The 20465-nt window shown below is 39.0% G+C and overlaps 1 protein-coding gene across 2 annotated transcripts in view; it reads right to left on the bottom strand.

Annotated features, from left to right (window-relative positions):
* ATP9B (ATPase phospholipid transporting 9B (putative)) overlaps positions 1-20465 on the bottom strand; it is a 4837291-nt gene that overhangs the window by 4471736 nt on the left and 345090 nt on the right. The window lies entirely within an intron of this gene.

The following is a 20465-nucleotide window of genomic DNA, read 5'->3' on the forward strand; positions in this document are numbered from 1 at the left end:
AGAAACATTACATATATGCTTAAAATCTCAAATTAACAATACCTGATTCACAGGCATCTTAGTAAGGCATTTCTTGGTCTATATGGCAAGAATGAAAACATACTAGGGTATAAATTAAATGTTAAGTATCCAAGCAATTATAACTGGGTCTTGGAACCCCCATAAGTTCTATATTCCAGTAGTGGACCAACTTTAGCATTTAGTTGGATGGTACATGGCCAATCTGTTCTCAGCCTTGGAAATAAATTCAAAGTTAATTTATAATGGATAAGTACTACTGTATTATCAATGAAAAATATAGAATAAATGCAATAAAAATGTTTGTTTTTTTTTTTTTTTTGTCTTTTTTTTTCCAAAATGGATTTTATTTCTAAAGAATGTCTTCTTCCAGATTACCACCTAAGTAACAGAATAAGGAAAATATGGATAAAGGTTTTGCAAGGGTTGGATCCCTCTACATACCTTGAAGTACTTTAACCCAAGATGCACCAAACTTTGGACATAAACTCCCAACACTAAGTGGCATGCTGTGGCGGTAATTTTGACAAATTTACTGGAATATCCAAATAGAACATTAAGGGAAAGAGATGAAACGAGAAATACACATCTGCTATTTAGCTGACACTCTAAGCATTTCTAGAGATAAAACAGATGTGCTATAAGCATCCATGGCTATTTCACTTAGTTATTTAATTAATTTACTTATTTATCCTTTGTTAACTGGGTTAGTTTCACTAGGCCATCTCTTCAGGGGAGACATGAGGCGGTATTTATATTACTAGGAGAAATTTGGCCAGGGCGTTGGGGAACTTCCTATACTTGTCACCGTTGTGAGTGGAAATTGTTTTGTAGAAGCACTTCCTGTTTCCGTTCCAGGTGCAGAGGCAGCCCGGAGAAAAAGGGAGGCAGATGGAGACAGAGAGAGAGAAGGAGATGGAGTAGTGAAAGAAATGAAGGAGAAAACAAATACCAAGCCCAGAGAATTTGTGCAGGATTCTAAGGAACTGTTTCTGTTTGATGGACATGAGTCAGCAAATGATGGCTGTATAATTACAACCCTCCTGTTGGGAGGGTTGTGGAATGATTTACCTAAAGTAATGGTGGTGCACAGTGAGCCAGAAAATGAAGGAGATGTTTCCTGGGAGACATAAGGAAGAAAATACAAAAGGATGATGCAGAGACAATCCAGAAGAATAGTGGTGAGATGGAAAAGAATACACATGCAGAGAAAGTAAAAGAAGGCAAAAGTGGAACAGCAGAAAAGAAAGCAGAAGAAAATAAAAAAAGGAAGTACATGGAAAGGATACAAAGTAAAAAAAAATGGACAGGTATGAAGTGTAGGACAATTTAATAGCTCTTTTGGGTGTCAAAGCACATGAGGTAAGAGCCTTTATTCTTATTTACAAAGAGACATTTTATTTTGTAGCATTATGTTTGAGACTTTTTTCAATGGAAATTTTTCTTGCAGAATATTAAACAAAGTAAGGCTGTAACCCATTACAGCTTTATGTGATAAAAGCATTTAATAAGGAAACAAAAAAAGAAGATGTGTACTAGTTCAAACAGAGGTAGAAAGAGAGACTTTGAAATGATATTCCAAAGCTTTAAGTCAAGAAGTACTGCACATTGCAAAAGTTTATGACAAAAGGAGTTTATCAACTGGTGGCTTGGATTGTAATATTGTGTTAAAAATAGAAAGAGAAAAAATATACACATACCAAGCATGATAGATGTGGTGGGGAATAGCAATGTTGTACAATACTAGGCACAACCCAAAACTTTTTTTTTTGTGGAAAAGAAAGACATCTGATAAGTAACTGTGACTAAAGAAAATGTTGTATTTGTGGGGTAATGGGACACGATGTGAACAATATGAATTGTTATAAATGCAACAAAACTGGACACTTATGGATGGATTGCAACAATGAAAATAAGGGTAAAAAAAAAGAAGAAAATGAACAAAATGAAAAATTTTAGAAGTAGAAGAAACAGAAGAAAAATTACATGAGAAAAAAATAATAAAGATGACACAGAAGAAGGTTCTGAAATAACTGATGAAGAAGACAAACTCTGAAGTAGTAAAAGGGAAAATGAATTCTATTGGTAAATGGGTAAAAGACAGAAAAAGAAAATTTAAAGGGATGTGTATAAACAAAAAAAAAGGAAATAAAGGAATATATACAACTAAAGACTGGGGCTTGGTATAATGGTTAAGGTGTTTGACTCACAGACACAAAGTACAGTGTCTGATTCATACCTTTGGAAAGGAAATTGTTTAGGCTTAGAATGGCCTTTTAAGAAAGCTAGCATAGTAATTAGCTATGAACTTAGACAACCATGAAACTAAAGAAAAGTAAAAATATAAATTTTACAGTGCTTTCTGTAAATGTGAAAAGTATTAAGAATACAGTAAGAAGAACAGGAATTTTGGAGTGGCATAACATATGTGATATAGGTATTAATTATATTAGAAGACACAAGTTTTTAACAAATGAAATATTACAAAGAGAGAAACTATGGAGAGGAAGGATAATCTGGAACTTGGGAAATGAGAGATGTTCTGGAATAGTAGTATTTTATAGAAATGCGGTAAATATATTAGATGCAACTTTAGCAAAAATGGGAAGATGAGTCATTGTACACTTAAAGTGGAAAGAACAAGTATGTAGAATTATAACATTATACAGTGGATTTATAAAGTGTACAGACCCCTGTTAAAATGCCAGGTTTTTTGTGATATAAAAAATGAGACCACAATAAATCATTTCAAAACCTTTCCCACCTTTAATGTGACCTATAACCTGTACAATTCAATTGAAAAACAAACAAATCTGTTAGGGGAATCTGTTTGTAAATCTTACATGCATTGATGTGATGGACCTAATATGACAATGTCTTTTTTATAAAATATTTATCATTACTATATTTGGAAGGTTAAACAGTAACATTATTTGCTAATGTATTATAAGGAAACACCACAGGGTAGCTTTGCAGATTTATGATTAAAGATTCAACACTTATAGTTAACAGCTAATTTTAATATACAGAATAACAATTCCAGTGATAACTTAGTTAATGATCATAAAAGACATTATGATACAAGTCCAAGATTTTAGACATTATGTCAAAATTTTATTTGATATACGTTATTGCTATTTACCTTGCAACTTTTATTTGATCAAGAGTTGGATACTAGAGGGAAGCTTTTTTTATTTATAGTGTTAACAGATTAATTTTAAGAGGGGAGACACTAGTCTGAGATTGAGTAGAAACAGGGTGATGCTAGAAAGTGGTTTGTATGATTATATCATCAAACCAGGAATATCGTACTCCATGTTAGGGATTGTAAACATCTTTATACTATGTTAGAAAAATATGTTGTTTTTGGACTCAATACCAGAATTTCATGGTTTTAAAATAATCCCCATTACAAATGCCAGTACATGAATGTATTTCATTGAATATTAATGGCTTAAATAACGCTATGAAGAAAGGTAGTTTACTGAAATATTTAAAATGAAATAAAGCATACATTGTTTTCCTACAGGAAACACATTTGGTAAAAACAGATTTAAAGAAAATATTATTTAAAGATTACACAGTGCTTGCTGACTCACATTATAATTCAAAAAGGAGAGGCACACATTCTTTGAAAGAAATCTATGATCATATCTAGAGTGGTGAACACTTGCACTGATAGAAATGGTATGATGGGTTTGGTGGTTCTTGAACTTGATAAGAAGTACTATACGTTTGTGAATATATATTGGATTCCTAAAAATCCACGAAAACAGGTAGAGGGAAGCAAGGCCGCAAACACCAACAGATGAAAGTTAATCTTCTTTAATACAGATAAAATGTGAAGCGCTTTTCGTTTGAGACTGTGCTCAAACTTCTTCAGACAAAGTGATTACACAAATCACAAGTATATATACCAATTAGGTGAGCTGCTCACAGAAGCACTACATCAATTAAGCAATTAAAAACTGCACCAAGGTAATAAAGCATTTAAAAAGCATATAAAACAAAACTGCCTAAATGCTCTTAATACATGTTTGTACTTAAAACCACCTTCAGATGATGCAAAATAAAATAAAATAAAAATATAACCATCCAACATGTTGATTAAATAACCTACTGAGGATAGATATATATATCAACTAATGTGTACTACAAAAAAAATAAGTACTAATTTGCACAAATAAGTGTCTAGAGATGATAGGGATAGCTTTAAATACAGAGAAAAGTAAAGGTTTATGTGATGCAGTAAAGATCAGGGGTATATATTTTTAATATGAATGCAATTTCTGTGTTAGGTATAAAATTTGGGAAAACAGACTTAAGTTGACTTCAATGGGAGAAAAAAACAGAAGAAATAAAACTAACATGTCTTTTCTGGAGAACATATAAATATCATTCAGAAAAAAGGCGTAGTTAATAAATTCAGTACAGATGGGAAAAATAGCATACTTATCAAGTGTACTTATGTTGCCAACAGTATTTGAAAAGGAGTTATTGCAGATAATTTTTGTTTTTCATTTATATGGGGTTCTAGATTAAACCCAGTAAAACAGAGAAGTCTTTTATGTACATAAAGAAGAAGGAGGTTTAGGGTTAACTAGCTCAGTCGTGCACACTGCTTCATTAAATTTTTACAAAGTGTTAAAGTACATGAATGAAAAATTTGAGAGATTAGTAGTAAAACTGTATAAATGTAACTACAATAAATTTTGGGGTATGGTAAAAAAAAAAAAAAAAAAAAAAAAGAGTAAAAGTGAAAAAAAAGGGTGTATAAATGAAATAAAATGTTACCAAGAAAAATATTTTTGTGGAAAATAAAAATTGATGATATAGAAAAAGAAAAACATGGTGTAAGAATGTAATGATAAAACATTACTATGTAAAACCATGGGGAAATCTAACAGATTAATAAATTAAAGCTATAAAAATAAGCAAATGGTGTAATCAAAGTAGAATGCCAACATTTTCTGTAAAAACTGGTACTAGATAAATTACCAGTAAAAGGAAATATGCCATATAAAAAGAAAAGTGATAGAATATGTTTACATTGTCAAGAAGAAAAACTACAGAAAGAACAGCTGTGTAAAATCTTACCAAAACCATAGATGTCCTTCTCTTCTTTGCTGCAGTATTCTTAACCTGAGGGATCTCCCACCTGAAGGCAACCTGAAGTCGCCAGTATACAGAAGTCTTGTACTACTGTAGGGTACATGGGATGTCGCATGTAGGTTGCTGTCGGACGTAGGCCATAAAAGTGACATACGCATGTACCATCCTCCAAACTGAATGCCCCAGGAGGAATGCTAGACTAAAGATACAAAAGGACAAAACATCAAAGCAAAACAATCGAGCAAGGGGGAAGGAGGAAGGGATACAATACTGCAGCAGTGAAGAGAAGGTCACCTATGGTTATGGTAAGATTTTACACAACTATTCTATGTCCTTCTATTCACTTGCAGCAGTACTCTTAACCTGAGGGAGAGTGCCAAAGCTCAAGAAGGATGGGAGCAGGAAGGAACAGAGGAGCTTTCAATGAAGCCATGCAAAATGACTTTAGCAAACCCAGCTCTGGATCTGGAAATGCCATCCAGTTTGTAATGTTTGGTAAAGGTACAGATAGAAGACCAGGTGGCTGCTTCAAGGATGGCACTGTTATCCAAGCCTTTGAAGAATGCCTTAGAGGAATCCACAGCCCTGGTAGAGTGGGCTTTCACAGATTAAGTCTCTCTCTTTCCATGGAGTGTGCAACAAAGGCAAACCGTTTTTGAAATCCAAGAAGAAATAGTCTGCTTGGAAACTGTTAAACCCAGAGCCCTGGGATGAAAGTTCAAAAACAGCTGATCAGATTTCGTGATGGCTTTACTCTTGTCCAGGTAAAACCTATGTTGTCTGTGTACATCTAAGGAGTGTAATACCTTCTGACTGTGGTTTTGTGGAGAAGGGATGAAGTTAGGCAATTGAATGGACTGGTTAAGGGATAACTCATTAACCACTTTTGGCATAAAGAAATGATTTGTTCTCATAGATGCCCTATCCTTATGAATTACCAAGAAGGAAGGCATAAGGGCTTGAAGCTCTGACACCCTTCTTGCTGAGGTCAAAGTCACTACTAAAACAGTTTTCCAAGAGCAATATTCGAGGGAGGCCGAGAATGTGAGCTGAAAAGGGGCCAGGGTCAGTTTTCCAAGAACAAAATTAAGGTCCCAAGGAGGACGAATAGGTTTCCTGGGATGCCTAATGTGAAGGATGCCCTTAAGGAATTGTTTCAACTCAAATCTGGATATTACAAGAGAAGAAAGAGGCAGACATGCAGAAATAGCTGCCATGTGCTTTGACAGAGGAGTAAGCCAAGCCAGCAGAGAGCAATTCACACAAGTAAGACAGAACCACTGGGATTCCCACTGTCAGTGGGTCTTGGTTCTTAGAAAGACACCAGCGTGAAACACTTTTCCACTTGGAAATGTAAGATTTTCTTATATTGGGTTTTCTGGCCTCCTGCAAAACCCTGAGCATGTCTTCTGAGAATAGGTGTCTGAAGGGTATTAGAATCATATCACCCTCTGTGTCAGGTGTACCACTGACAGGTGTGGATGTATTAGGGATCCTTTGTTCTGTGTGAGTAGGTCCACTCTGTGGGGTAACTTGTGGTGATGGCCCTTGACTAAATGTACAAGAAGGGGGAACCAATGCTGTCTTAGCCAAAAGGGAGTCACCAGCAAGATTTTTGGTTGATCTTGTCGAGTCTTGAACAGGACCTCTGGTATTAGAGGAAGGGGAGGGAATGCATTCACAAACATCCCCTTACAAGAGAAGGAGAGGGCATCTATCTTCGAAACCTGAGGACTTAGGAATCTGGCACAAAAATTTTGGAAGTTGTCTGTTCAGGGGGAAGGTAAATAAGTCTGTTTGAGGAATACCCCATTGGTAGACTATGTGTAAGAACAAATCCCTGTGAAGCATCCATTCATGGGACTGAGTCAGGGATCTGATTAAGGAGTTTGCCATGACATTCCGGTTGGAGGAAATGTACAGTGCCTGAATAGTTATGGGGCAATGGGCCAGAAACTTCCATACCAGAACAGCTAGCCTGCAAAGGAGATAGGATTTGCCCCCTCCACCACCACTTGTTCACATACCACAGGACTGTCATGTTGTCTGTGAACAGTTGTAGAGGATCTGGGCAAAGGAGAGGTTTACATGCTTGTAGAGCTAGTAGCAATGCTCGCATTTCCCTGATGTTGATATGTTCTGATTTTTGGAAGGGAGTCCAAATTCCCTGAACTGTGAATTTGGCCAAGACTGCTCCCCAGCTCACATCTGGTGCATCTGTGTAAAGCTCTAGGACTGGGGCAAGGGGATGTATGGGTAGATCTGGATTTAGGTCTATCTGTTGGATCCACCAGAGCAGTTCCCTCTTTAGCCAAGGAATGAGAGAGACGTGGTTCTAGTGGGTGAGAGTGCTGGGTCCACACTGATCTGAGGAACCACTGGAATTTCCTCACGTGGAGTTTTGCCATTGGTACCATGGAAATGGTTAAAGCCATGAATCCCAGCACCCTGAGGAATTCCATGGCCGTGATGTAAGTCAAGGGGAGAAGGGAGTGAAAGAAGGATCAAAGGTCTTGCACCTTCTGAAATGGGAGTAACACTCTCATAATGTCTGTCTGGATTCAACAACCCAGGAAAATGTGGCCCTTTGAAGGAGTGAGGACTGACTTCCTCTAGCTGATGATGAATCCCAGTTTTCTGAGGAGGGAAATGATGGTCTCCAGGTTTTGGAGTACAGCGTGGGAAGTTGGGGCCTGTAAAATTAGGTTGTCCAGGTATAGGAAAATCTGGATGCCCAAATGTCTGCAGTGTGCAATCACTGGAGCCAGGCATTTTGTGAATACCCTCGATGCTGCAGAAAGACCATAGGGCAAGGCAGAGAATTGAAAATGCCAGGAACCCACAGAAAAACATAAGAATTTCCTGAACATGGGGTGAATGGGGGTGTGAAGGTTTGAAGCATTTACGAAGGTGTTGAGATAAGATAAATCCAGTATTGGTCTCCAGGGGACATCCTTTCTGGGTACAAAGAACATTCTTGAATAGAAACCTTTTCCTCTTGAGGACTGAGGAACCTTTAGAATGGAGCCCTGTTACTAAAGGGCCAACTGCCCTAGGGGGAGTTGAGGGATGCCCCTGAACGTGGGGTTGGAGTGCCAAACCATGATGTATGTTTTTTTTGATTGCGGAAAGAACCCAGGTGTCTTGGGTGATGCTTTCCTAGACCCTGTGACCATTTGATAGGCAAAGGGAAAGCGGGGAAAGGGAGGCTCTGCTTTGTCAGGAAAGGACTGCCTTTGTTGTGAGGATGGCTGAGAACTTCTAAGCTTCTGTTGCCTCTTGCCTTCTCTGGAAGACTTACCAGAGGGGTGATGAATGGGGCTATGAACGAAAACAGGCTTAGAAGGTAATTTCCTGTGAAACCTGGGGACAGGAGAAATCGAGGATGTGTTTCAGCTCCCTGACTTCCTTGTTTTTTTTTCCTGTAGGGACCTAAGTAGAGGGGCTGCTGCCTTACCAAATAAAGCTAATTTGGATTTGAAGTCATCCTGGAGGGGCTAAAGCCTTAGCCAGGAAAATCTTCTAAGAACTGAACCAGTTTCACCTACCCTGGCACAAGCCTCCGCAGCATCATAGCTGCATTTAATGGAATGTTTTGTCATTTGGGAGGAAGCTCTCAGGATAGACAGAGTCAAGGCTTTTCCTTCTGAATCTGCAAGATCTGCAATGGCACTAGATGCCAGAGACAAAAGCTCTAAGGAATACTTTGTCATATGTGTCTGATAATCAATGGTCCTGAAAGCCAAGGTGGCTGACATATAGGCCTTTTTACCCAGTCTCTCAAGGGTTCTACTCTCTTTGTCTGTTGGGAGAAGATTAGAGGAGGTAAGCATCCAAGAAGGTTTGTAGCTACAGAAATAACTGCTGGGTCTGCAGCAGGGTACCTAAAGAGGAATTTAAAATCCTCAGGGACTGTGTAGAAGCAGTCTGGCTTCTTAGAGGCCAGGACCTGGGAGTCTGGGGTTTGTGAAGCATAGTGAATAGCATCCAAAAATGCAAGATGCACAGGTGGAACTGCAGAGGTGCCAGGGACATCAACTTGTAGAAGTCGATGATATATTTTCTGGTCTTCAGAAATTTAGGAAATATCCCATTAAAAGTGTTCTCCCATTTTCTGGAAAATTTCTCCAAAGGATATCTATTCCACTGGGAAGTCTGCACCGACTGACTCCTCTTCAAGGGAAGCATATTCCTGGGGAGATATGATTTGTGTGGAATAATCCAGTGATTCCACTTCATCAGAGGAAAATTCATCAGATGAAAATTCATCAGATGAGTCATTGTCCCCAATCCTTTTTTGAGAAGGGTGGGAAGTAGCTGTAGGAGCAGGCTGTGAGGAAGGAGGCTTGAGTGGCATGAAGGCCTGAAACAAGCTTTGAGAAAAGGCCTGCCAATCTGTAAGGGCCTCTCTGAGAGGTGACAAATGGTTAGTGTTTTGTTTTTTCTTTGCAGGAGAAACAATCCTATGCAATGTTAGAGGACCGGACAAAGGCATACATTCAAATTATCTGACTGCATCACTTCTCTTGCTTGGGTGCGTAGTACCCACCCAGGACCCTCCGCACTTTTGAGCCTAGGTTCCGCCACAACATCCTGATCAGATGTCTGTTCAACCTCCACAGACGTGCTCATAGCCGAAATCAAGGCAGCCTCAAAACTGGGCTTGGTCTGTAAATCCATGCCTGTAGGTGGAAGAACTCCGGGTTGACAAGCACCTCAGGAGAAACGTTTGACGTTGGAGGTGCGGCGGAAACAGCTGGCCGAGGTTTCTTGGCCTTGTGCTTCACCAGCTTGGCATCAGACCCCAAGGTATCCTCCATATACTTAGCTAGCAACTTAAGCTGCTGGTTCTCTAAATATATAGCAAGAGAGGAAAGCCTGCTTCTAAGGGTCTTTGGAACAAAGCACTGGCAAATGCTACAGGACTTGCGGTCATGGTTAGGGCCTTTGCAAAAGAGACACTGACAATGGTTGCCCTTATGTGGAATATTTCTTCCACACTGGCACTTGCCCTTCTTGGCTGACATAACCAAAACAGTATTAAAAGAAAATACTCTCCAACAGGGCACTTATCTGTCAAAAAGCTGAAGTTGCAAACACAAACGATCAGACCCAACATGGCATTATCACTGGCAATGGAAAAGTTCTGAGGATGGCACATGTGTACGTTATTTTTATGGCCTACATTTGACAGCAGCCCACATGCAACGTCCCATGTATCCTACAGTAGTTCAAGACTTTTGTACATTGCCTGACATTGAGTTACCTTCAGACGGGAGATCCCTCAGGTTAAGAATACTACAGCAAGTGAAAAGAAGGACATCATTTGTTTTTGAAATGTAAAAGAGTAAAAAAGTTATAGGGAAAACTATGTAAAGAAGACTTTTGCAGATATAAATAAATGAATAAAATAAACATAGATATGAGTGAATATGGATATATGAATATAAGTAAAGATAAAGAATATGTTAAAAAGAATGAATAAAAACTTATATGGGTTACATGGAATGAAAGAAAAAATGAAATTATGTTTAATGGTAAACGGATTTTAGCAACAATATTAAGTAAAGTCAGATGGTGGTTATGGAAAAAGGAATGGGGAGGTCTAATAAGGATGAAAATTCAACATGATTGTAAATGAAATTGTGAATATGTGTAAACAGAACTTAATATATTTACACAGTTGTTCTTATGTAAATATGTAAATAAGAGTTATATGGTATATAAATAAAAGGCCCCTAATCTTTCTGATAGGTGCTGTTAGATCTTTTATATCTACCTGAGTTATCACCAACTCAACCAGATGGGACCTTGGTTTAACATCTCATCAAAGGATGACATGCTCAGGAGTGTAGCACCCCTCTTTATACTGCACTGCTGTGTCAGCAATTGATTTTTCTGACTGGGGGCCTAGAACCCACAGCCTTTTCCACTAAAAGCGAGTGTGGTACCTGTTGCACCACTGACACTGACAATATTGGGAGTTCCTGAGATACTGGCTCAGCTTCTCAATTTATTCTGATATCTCTGGGTAATGTGAATCCAATTTAAGAGTAAACACTTCTGTACCATAGAAGATCAAGAATTTGTTAAAATTCAATGGTAACCCCCTGGAATCATTACAGAGCCATTACAAAGACTTCAACTCAGTACTGAAAGTCACTCCTTTTCCTGAGGAGTAAAGGAACATCCTTAGGGTAGTTAGTAGAATTAAAACACTGTCCCATGTATATTTAAATATACTTCACAATAAGGAAAAGGTGAACATGAAATGTTGAGAAGGTTGTGATAAAGATGGGATTAAAATAACTACTATCAAGCAATGGAAGGTGTGTTGAGGCAATAAAAGGTAGATGCAGGTCACCCAAAAACAGGGCTATAAAAAAACATTTTTTCTCAGGTCTACCAAACTCATTTTAGCCTATATAAAATTATTATTTCAGTAAAACAACAATGAGGTCATAAGTGTGGAGGTATAGACTCTGGACTCACTGCTGGAGGAAACGTCTCTATATAAAAATGGTGCCATCAAACTGAAAACAAAGGCAATTAACTCAAAATGGAACAAAGAGTCTAGGAGCTTTTTGCTTTGGCTCTGAGGAAGAATTAGGCGACAAAGTGGAACGTTTCAGTGACTTGTCATATTTCGGTGATTGATCAGATTTGGAGGACTCAGTAGAAATAGCCTCAGAGAAAGGGGTTTTTAACAGTCCCCTCAGAATAAGGTTATTCTTGCGCTCCAATAGAGCCCGGTGGTTAAAATCATTGCATATGGAGCAAGACTCGTGCAGATGAAGAGGCCCCAAGTAATACACACAAAGTGTGTGAATCACTTAGGGGTATGTTCTTTCCACATTCTCACAGTTCTTAAAAGCAGGAGGTTTCTTACTTCTGGTTTTTGATGCATGTTTTCGTATTTGACAAAAACACAAAACTTAGTAATTTAACTTAAAACAACACACACACACACACACTCGGTAAGACAGTCATGCCAGAAAAAAGTCCTCTAACTTAAATGGACTGAAAGGCTGAAAAAGAAAGCAGGGTACAAAGATTTTTTTTTTTACATGGAAATCATACTCTTACTTAAATGGATGATATCGGAGATGAAGGGAAAGGAAAGGGAGGAATAAACACCCTTTAACTTAAACGGACATGAATAAACATCCTCTAACTTAAATGGACGTTAAGGGGAAACAAAGGGAATCAACACTCACTCTCTAGAACAATTAAAATTGGGTAAGGATAAATACAAAAAAGGGTAGAAATTTATAATACATTAATAATAAGACAAAAAAGCTTAAAACTAAAATATTTAAGTAAAAAAGAAAGCACTTTAGACCAGAGCTTGCTGTAGGAACCATGTATTTCACAGAATGGCAAACGGGATCTGGGGAAGTTAGAGAGTTGCATTATATGTAAAGGAGAATGCCCATGAGCTTTCCTGAGGGCCTTGAGTTTTTGAAAAAGGCCGAGACGGATCTAATGGATCGGATCTGACCCCATCAGTGAAAATAAAGGTGATAACACCACATCAGCAGCTTTTAATAAGAAACTTCTGATATTAATGAAATTGTCAGTACTCTACAGAAAATAAACATACATCAAAACTATTTAAAAATGCAACATTTTCTGTCTGGAAGGGTACCACTATGAAGACTTATCTGCCAGAAATAAAGACTGTAGCCAATTGCTGCTCCAAAGAAGCCTCTGCTTTCCCTTGAGGTAGAAAGTACTGAAGATTTTTTTCACTCTGCTGACTTCCCTCCTCTGGGCTGTGCAATCAGCAGTCAAGAGTGAAGGTGTGGGAGGGAGCCATAGCTTTGTAAATTTGACTAGTTGTTGTTTCCTGAGCAGGAAACAACCCATATAATCAAAAGGCTACTGCATCAGTGAAAACGATAAATATCTCATTAGCAATTAATTTGTTTAGGTCACTTGCCTCAGGTTTCAGACTGATACATTTTGTTTTTTTTGGGGGGGAAATAAAAAGAACCTGGAGTAAATCTTAAACTGAGGGGATCAATACCATTATCCTCATCAATATATGGGGTGGGGAACTCTTGAGAAGAGTATGCACTGCCTCTTTCGTACTTGTGCTTCCTACCAGATGTTAGACATGATGGGGCCTGAGGTTAATTTGCCTACTGTGTCACTCTGAGCAAGTCAGTTAACCAGACAATGCTCCTAGGTTTCCCTAGAAAAGGGCACATGTCCAGTGGACGTACCTGTTTAATAAATAAATAAAACAATGAAGATATCTGCAAAGAGACAGATATGCAGCAGTAATCCTGCAAAGGTCGTCTTACTTCTTTGCCCTGTTCTGAAAAAAGGTGGATGGCCAAAATGCCCAGTAAAAAAGTGTCTCTTCTTGAGGTAGAAATCACCTTCTAAACAGGTATAGAGGATGGCAAATGCGATGCACTTTGAAATGGCAGCATCAGAATGATGTCGATACCATGGCTCAGGGCTGACAAGTCCACACCAGTAGCCCATGACTGAATCCCACCAGGGCTTACTTTAAGAGCATCAGCCGTAAACCCAACAGGTCATCCCCGTGGCACAAGTCCAAGATGACCATTAACACCAGGCTCAGCGATGGCAGTGTCGATCTCAAAGGCTGGAAGGTTGATCTCTGTGACATCAGCAAAGATCCCAGGAGTCTGACTACAGGAGATATCCACACAGGCACCTGAAGCATGAAATCTGGCCTCACTCGGACTGCTGTCCAAATTATTACCAGTGAGGAGAACCAGCATGACCTGACAGAGAAACAGGGTGATCAGTAGATGCTTGTGTGTGTCCTGCAGCCAGAGGGGGGCAGAGCAAGAGATAACATCTGGTGGACTTTAGTGTATTGTCTTATCGTCTATTTCTATGGCCAGGTAGGAATGGCTTCAGAAAGATGTGAGTAATCTAGCAGACAAAGGCCTGGAAGAAACCGACATTTCTCCCACTTCAGTACTAGAAAATGGAGAGAGACAGTTCTCCATAAATTAATTGAAGAATGCTCAGATATAATTTTTACATATATTTTACTGACTTCAGAAGGAAAATGAGCAATAGAAGACTCTTCAGTCCTAGTTTTTTTCCCCAGAACTTGAAGAACCTAATTCCATCACCTCTATCTTTACAACATTAACCTAAGACATTCACTTTCCTTCTCGCTTTAGTGTTAGACATATAAAAAGAATGGGCTTGACTCTTGAATAAGACATGGTCAATTTTGGTACAGAAGTTGAGGCATGCCTCAAGAGATGAAGGAGTACTGTCGTTTAACCTCAACAGCAGTAACTTGTTTTTCCTATCCATGACAGTATCGTGAGTAAAAAGCTCACAAATCCCACATTTTTTAATCAAAATACTCCATACCTAAATAAAATGAACACAAACTGTGATTCTCTTAGGGTTGGATCTTATGATCACACTTGTATTTTTGAAGGCTCTATTCCCATCTTGTTAACTAAACAAATGCAAACAGACCACTAACTAAATAAAGGCAGCACTGTGAATGCTTTAATGTTGGACTATTCTGAGTAAAATTCAAAAGTGCAATTATCATACAGAAACTGCAAATACAGCAACAAGAAAAACAGAACTGGAATAAACAATCAATCTACAATTGTTTGCTAATTAAACTAAACAGACTACTGTACAACAGCAGAAAGTATTAAAGACAAAGCAGTAAAGTGAAGAATGCAATGCATGTCACAACCTATGGAGGGACAAAAGATGCAAAGAAAAACAGCCCGGGGGGGACAGGACGGTCTGGCCTGAAAGTTATCCACGAAGTAAAAATATAGATGATCAGATGTATGCAAACACGAACTTTAAACTGAATAATTTTTTCTCATAAAAATTAATACGAATCCAAAGACAGCTGGGTCCATTTCTCTGATGCTTAGCATATGGTAGAGAGAGATCAGGATATGAAGCTTATTGGCAAAGAATTATGGATGAAAAGGGGAGGAGCCCCATAGCCTGAGAAAGTTTCGGATGCCCAGCTAAGGACCTATAGCATCAGACCTGCTGGTTGGTGAAGACAAGCTTCCTCAACTCAGATACCAAAATATCCCACAAAGTATTATCTGCCACTACATACTAATATAAAATTTCAAAAGCCTTGCAAGCCAAGTATAACAAAGCAGGGCAGATTTATGAAGAAATTTATGAAAATATTTGGCATGGAAGATGTGAATTCAGTACTAGGAGTTCACAGTGAACTTGCATATTATTCTCCAAGATACAAAAATTGGGCTAGGCTAGACAGAATTTACACTTCAAAGGAACATGTGCATTTAAGTGAAGTTTTTGATATGCACCCAATAACTATTTCAGATCATGTGCCAATAATAACTAAAATAAAAACACGGGGTAATGAAATAAGAATGAGACACTGCCACTTTCCCGCCTATCTATTGAAAACAGAAGAATTTAAGCAATGGGTAGTGGAAATTATTCAGGAGTTACTGAAGAAGATAAAGTTGAAATAAAATAATGGGAGCAATGATTAAGAAGTAACAAAAATTATTTAGAGGGACTGACAATTGTTAAAGTCTTGCAAAATAGGGGGGAATCCCACAGAATAAGAAGAGGAGCAACTGCAGAATGCAAAACAGAAAATCAGGGATTACCTCGATAATATGCATGAGTTTAGAAAGACTGCTGTTAAGCAACTGTTTTTGATAACTCTTTAGAGCACAAAACCTTTAGCACAACGATTCAGGCAACAAAAAGTAGAAAGGGCTGTTGCCAAGTTTACAGCACCTATAACAAGGAAGAAAACAAGAGAACCTGTAGAAAAAAATAGAAATATTTTGGAAATTCTATGAAAGTCTGTATAAAGCGCGAAATATGGAAATCAATAAAATGTACAAATGGAAATGTTTACAGAAGAATTAAACATGCCAAAGTTAAACAGAGTAGGAGGAGGTGAGATAAAAATGGTTAAGATAACCAATCTGCAGAAAAGTCCCCAGGAATTTATGGTCCACCTGTGGAAGTTTGGAAGCTAGGAGGGAAAAAAATGATAAAGATATGGAAGGCTTTCTTTAATAGTATTTTAAGAGGAGAACAAGTACCAACATCCTGGAAGAAAGTGATAGCTGTAATACCTAAACAGGGTAAAGATCCATCAGATCCAGCTTCATACAGGCCACCCAGCAGTGTGAACATTGGCTCAAGATGACTGTCACTGTTCATAGGTTCATAGATTAGTACTAGGCTAAGTGCCCTTGTGCGCCATTTTAAGCCTAGCCAATTACCCCATGTGAGAATCAAACCTTGCACCTTGTGTCTGTAGGGTAAACAATTTAACCATTATGCCCCCCCCCCCCCCCCCCGTTGAATTGACACCATGATCCCATGTGCAAAATGGAAAAAAAGAGTTGAGGATGAATGGATGGATTTCAAAGTTTATATGTCTATAATGGCTAAAAGAATGACAAAAGTGATGATAAAATAGACTGATATGGATCATTGTGGTTTTGTAGAGGGGAGGCAAACATTTGACATTAACAGAACACCGATGATCCAGAAGGAAGCAAAATGTAAGAAAATACCTTGGTTGTTGACGGGTCTTGATGTACAGAAAAGTTTTGATACAGTAAGCTGGGACTTTATGAACAGGGTAATGGACGCATTTTCATTCCCTGATAAAATTATATGGTTGATTAGGAGGATATATGATGGATCTGAGGTGAAAATTAAAGTTGGTAGGTTATTCTCTGACAATTTCTGCTCGAGCAGAGGAACCAGGCAGGGGTGTCCTTTTTCACTATGTTGTTTGCATTATATTTAGAACCACTGGCAAAGAAAATAAGGAACTCATAAAAATTCAAGGATACAATTTGTATGGTAGTCAAGAAAAATTGGTCCTGTTTGCAGATTATATTATTTTATACCTGGTAAAACCACAAAAGGACACTACAGTGTTGTGGAAAGTTTTGAGACAGTTTCAGATCTTTTCGGGATGCAAAATTAATGAAGCTAAAACAAAGGCAATAACAGTAAATTACGTACACACACAAAATGGTTCAGCAATATATGGAAACATGATAAAATTAAGTATTTAGGAGTATGGATTAAAAATTATTCTGGTGTGGCAGCTAAGGATATGTGAGAAGAGACTAAACAAAAGATGATACAAAAACTGAGAAACTGGAAGCTCTGTTATATGGATACGGATATTAAAAGCAGTTAAAACGATTTTAGTCCTATTAGTCTTATGCACAGATAAGGCATATTTTTATCAACTAGAGAAGAAGTTGTGGATAGCAAATAATAAAGAGCTGAAGGATTTTATCTGGGAGGGGAAGAGGGCACGAGTCAAGTGGGATAAGCTGATTCTTCCAACAAAACAAGGCGGATTGGGATTGCCCACTTTGAAGGGGTATGTGAAGATTGGGGAAAGATGGGCCAAGACTGCCAGCCTAGTCAAGTAGAATTTGATACATAATTCTATCATTTGTATAAATAAATGTAAAATACAGGTTTGTGTTTTTAAATGAAAGAAAACACTGTAAAATGTGAACTTCAAGATTGTTGCAATGTTGCTATTTGCTGGTAGGAAAATCAAGTCAAGCATTTCAAATGTTCTTTGAAGTTACAATTATCTAAAAAATGGTGCTGAAGCATCTGGCTGAACACATTCTTTTTATTGTCTTAACTTAAGGAATAATTGTTAGAGTATACATGTGAAATGTCTTTTATTGTTGTAGTTTCCTGAGTAGGTTTTAGCTTGCTAAATAATGCAGTTTGTGGCCTGGGAACTCCAGAGTAAGTGTCAAAATTACGTAATTTGGGAGGTTCTTAGCAGAGCTGTTTGTGTTTTAAAAATAAGAAGTTATGTACCTACCATAACGTTCCATGTTAGTTGTCTTCTCTCGCCTTCTTTCTTGCTGGATGGTTTGGAGCCAATCCTCGGCTCCGACTCGGCCACTTACTAAAGCTCGAGAGCTAATTTTACCGGCTCGAGGCAACCCTATATCCCATGATGCAAGGCGATGACTACCCAGATCTCGTTTGGTAGCTAAGGAAATTATGCAATACATTCCTCCAACTGGAGAGGAGGAGGAAGAGGTAATAATAGTAATAATGATAATAATAATCTTAATCCCCAAAAAAGATCAACCTAATCTAGTGACACTAGAAAGCTGATTAGTTGGAAAAATTGGATTAAGACTCTTAAGGGAAGAGGCACAATCTTCTCGGTCTGACCAGGCTAGAGAGATGGTGGGCGGGACGCAAGAAAGAAGGCGAGAGAAGACAACTAACATGGAACGTTATGGTAGGTACATAACTTCTTAATGTTAAGTTGTCAATCTCGCCTTCATTCTTGCTGGATGGGACCGGGTCCCTAGCACCTCTATCCTGGGTGGCTCAATGGAACAGACTCTTGAGAACGGTGGAACCAAAATTCGCTCTGTCTCTGGAGGCCAAGTCTAATTTGTAATGTGAAACAAAGGTATGAGGAGAGACCCATGTGGCTGCTGCACAAATAGTGTCTATTGGAAGTCTAGCCTGAAAGGCTGTAGCTGTAGCTAGAGCTCTGATAGAATGGACTTTTGGCCTAGAAATCAACTCTTTACCTCTGAGCTGATAAATGCAAGTAATCACAGAAGACAGCCATCTAGATAGAGTTACCTTGGATACTGGAAGGCCTTTCCTGTTCTCTGCATAGGATAAAAACAGTTGATCAGATTTCCTAAAATGTTTGGTTCTGTCCAGATAATATCTGAGTTGGTGGTGAACATCAAGATAATGTAGTTTTTGTTCCGCTCTATTAGAATAATTTGGGAAAAAAACTGGAAGATCAATGGATTGATTTAAGTTCGTCTGCGATGCCACTTTGGGTAAGAAAGACGGATTAGTCCTTAGAGAAACTCTGTCTTTGTGGAAGATTAAGTAGGGAGGACGAATGCAGAGGGCATGAAGCTCAGATACTCTCCTGGCAGAAGTAATGGCGACTAGAAAGAGAGCCTTCCAAGAAAGAAATTTCAACGAACAGGCAGCCGCAGGTTCAAAAGGGGGAAGAATCAAGGATGTTAAAATTAAATTTAGATCCCACTGTGGTGGGGGGTCTCTAATCGGAGGTTTAAGTAAAAAAATACCTCTAAGGAATGCCTTGCAAAGTTTATGTGACATAATGTTGTGGTCCAACAAGCCTATATGAAAATTTGAAATGGCTGCCCGCTGAACTTTTACTGTGGAGGAAGAAGATCCTGAATGAAAAATCTCAGCTAGGAAGTCCAAGACCGAATGAATCGGGGCAGTATAGGGGTCTATATTCCTAACTTTTGCCCAGAAGGAGAAACGTTGCCATTTACTAGTGTAAATCCTTCTGGTGGAAGATTTAAGGGAAGCTACTATGATATCCCGGACGGGATTAGAAATCATAGGAAGCCTGGCTAGGGATGGAAGCGGAGCAACCAAGCAGTGAGGTTGAGAGAAGGTAAGGATTGGTGCAGCTGCCCCGACTGGTGGATCAGAAGATCTGGAACCGGGTCCAGATGCCATGGCTGTACCAAAAGATAATGATGTAGGAACAGAAACCATATCTGTTGAGGCCAATAAGGGGCAATGAGAATCAACTTGGCTCTCAAGGCGGTTGCTTTCTGAATTACTTGTGGTATCAGAGGAAAGGCATAAAGAAGTCCCCAGGGCCAATCTTGGGTTAGAGCGTCTCTGGGGGGATGGCCTGGAAGGGGGAAGAGAGAGAAGAAGTCGGGGCATTTGCTGTTTTGAGGTGTAGCAAAAAGATCACAGCAAGGAAGGCCCCACTTCTGAAAAATCTGTTCCGTCACAGATTGTTTGAGAGACCACTCGTGAGGCATGAGAATAGCTCTGCTCAACCTGTCCGCTATGATGTTGGATTTCCCAGGGATATGCATTGCTATTAGAAACCACTGAGAAGAGACTGCCCACTGCCAAAGTCTGAGAGCCTCTCGACACAGTGGATAGGACTTGGTTCCGCCCTGCTTGTTGATATACCACACTATGGACATATTGTCCGTTTGGACTGCAATAGTTCCCAGGGAAAGAGAGTCATTGAGGGCTTGCAACGTTAAAAGCACTGCTCTCATCTCCAGGACATTTATGTGCAGGTGGCATTTGAAAGGTTGCCAAGTGCCATGGACCATCCTGCCCTGATAATGCCCCCCCACCCGATCAGGGAGGCGTCCGATGTAACCGTGGCGACCGGGGCGGGAGGAACAAAGGGTCTGCCCTGATGGACTTGAGTGGACGATATCCACCAGGTCAGATGCCTTTTGCAAATTGGAGTTATGAAGATCCTGTGACGCATGGGAAGTTGTTGAAAGGACCATTGGGCGAAC

Source organism: Protopterus annectens, chromosome 3.part1 (genome assembly GCF_019279795.1).
Source record: "Protopterus annectens isolate FY-2018-M chromosome 3.part1, PAN1.0, whole genome shotgun sequence".
Classification (NCBI taxonomy): domain Eukaryota; kingdom Metazoa; phylum Chordata; order Ceratodontiformes; family Protopteridae; genus Protopterus; species Protopterus annectens.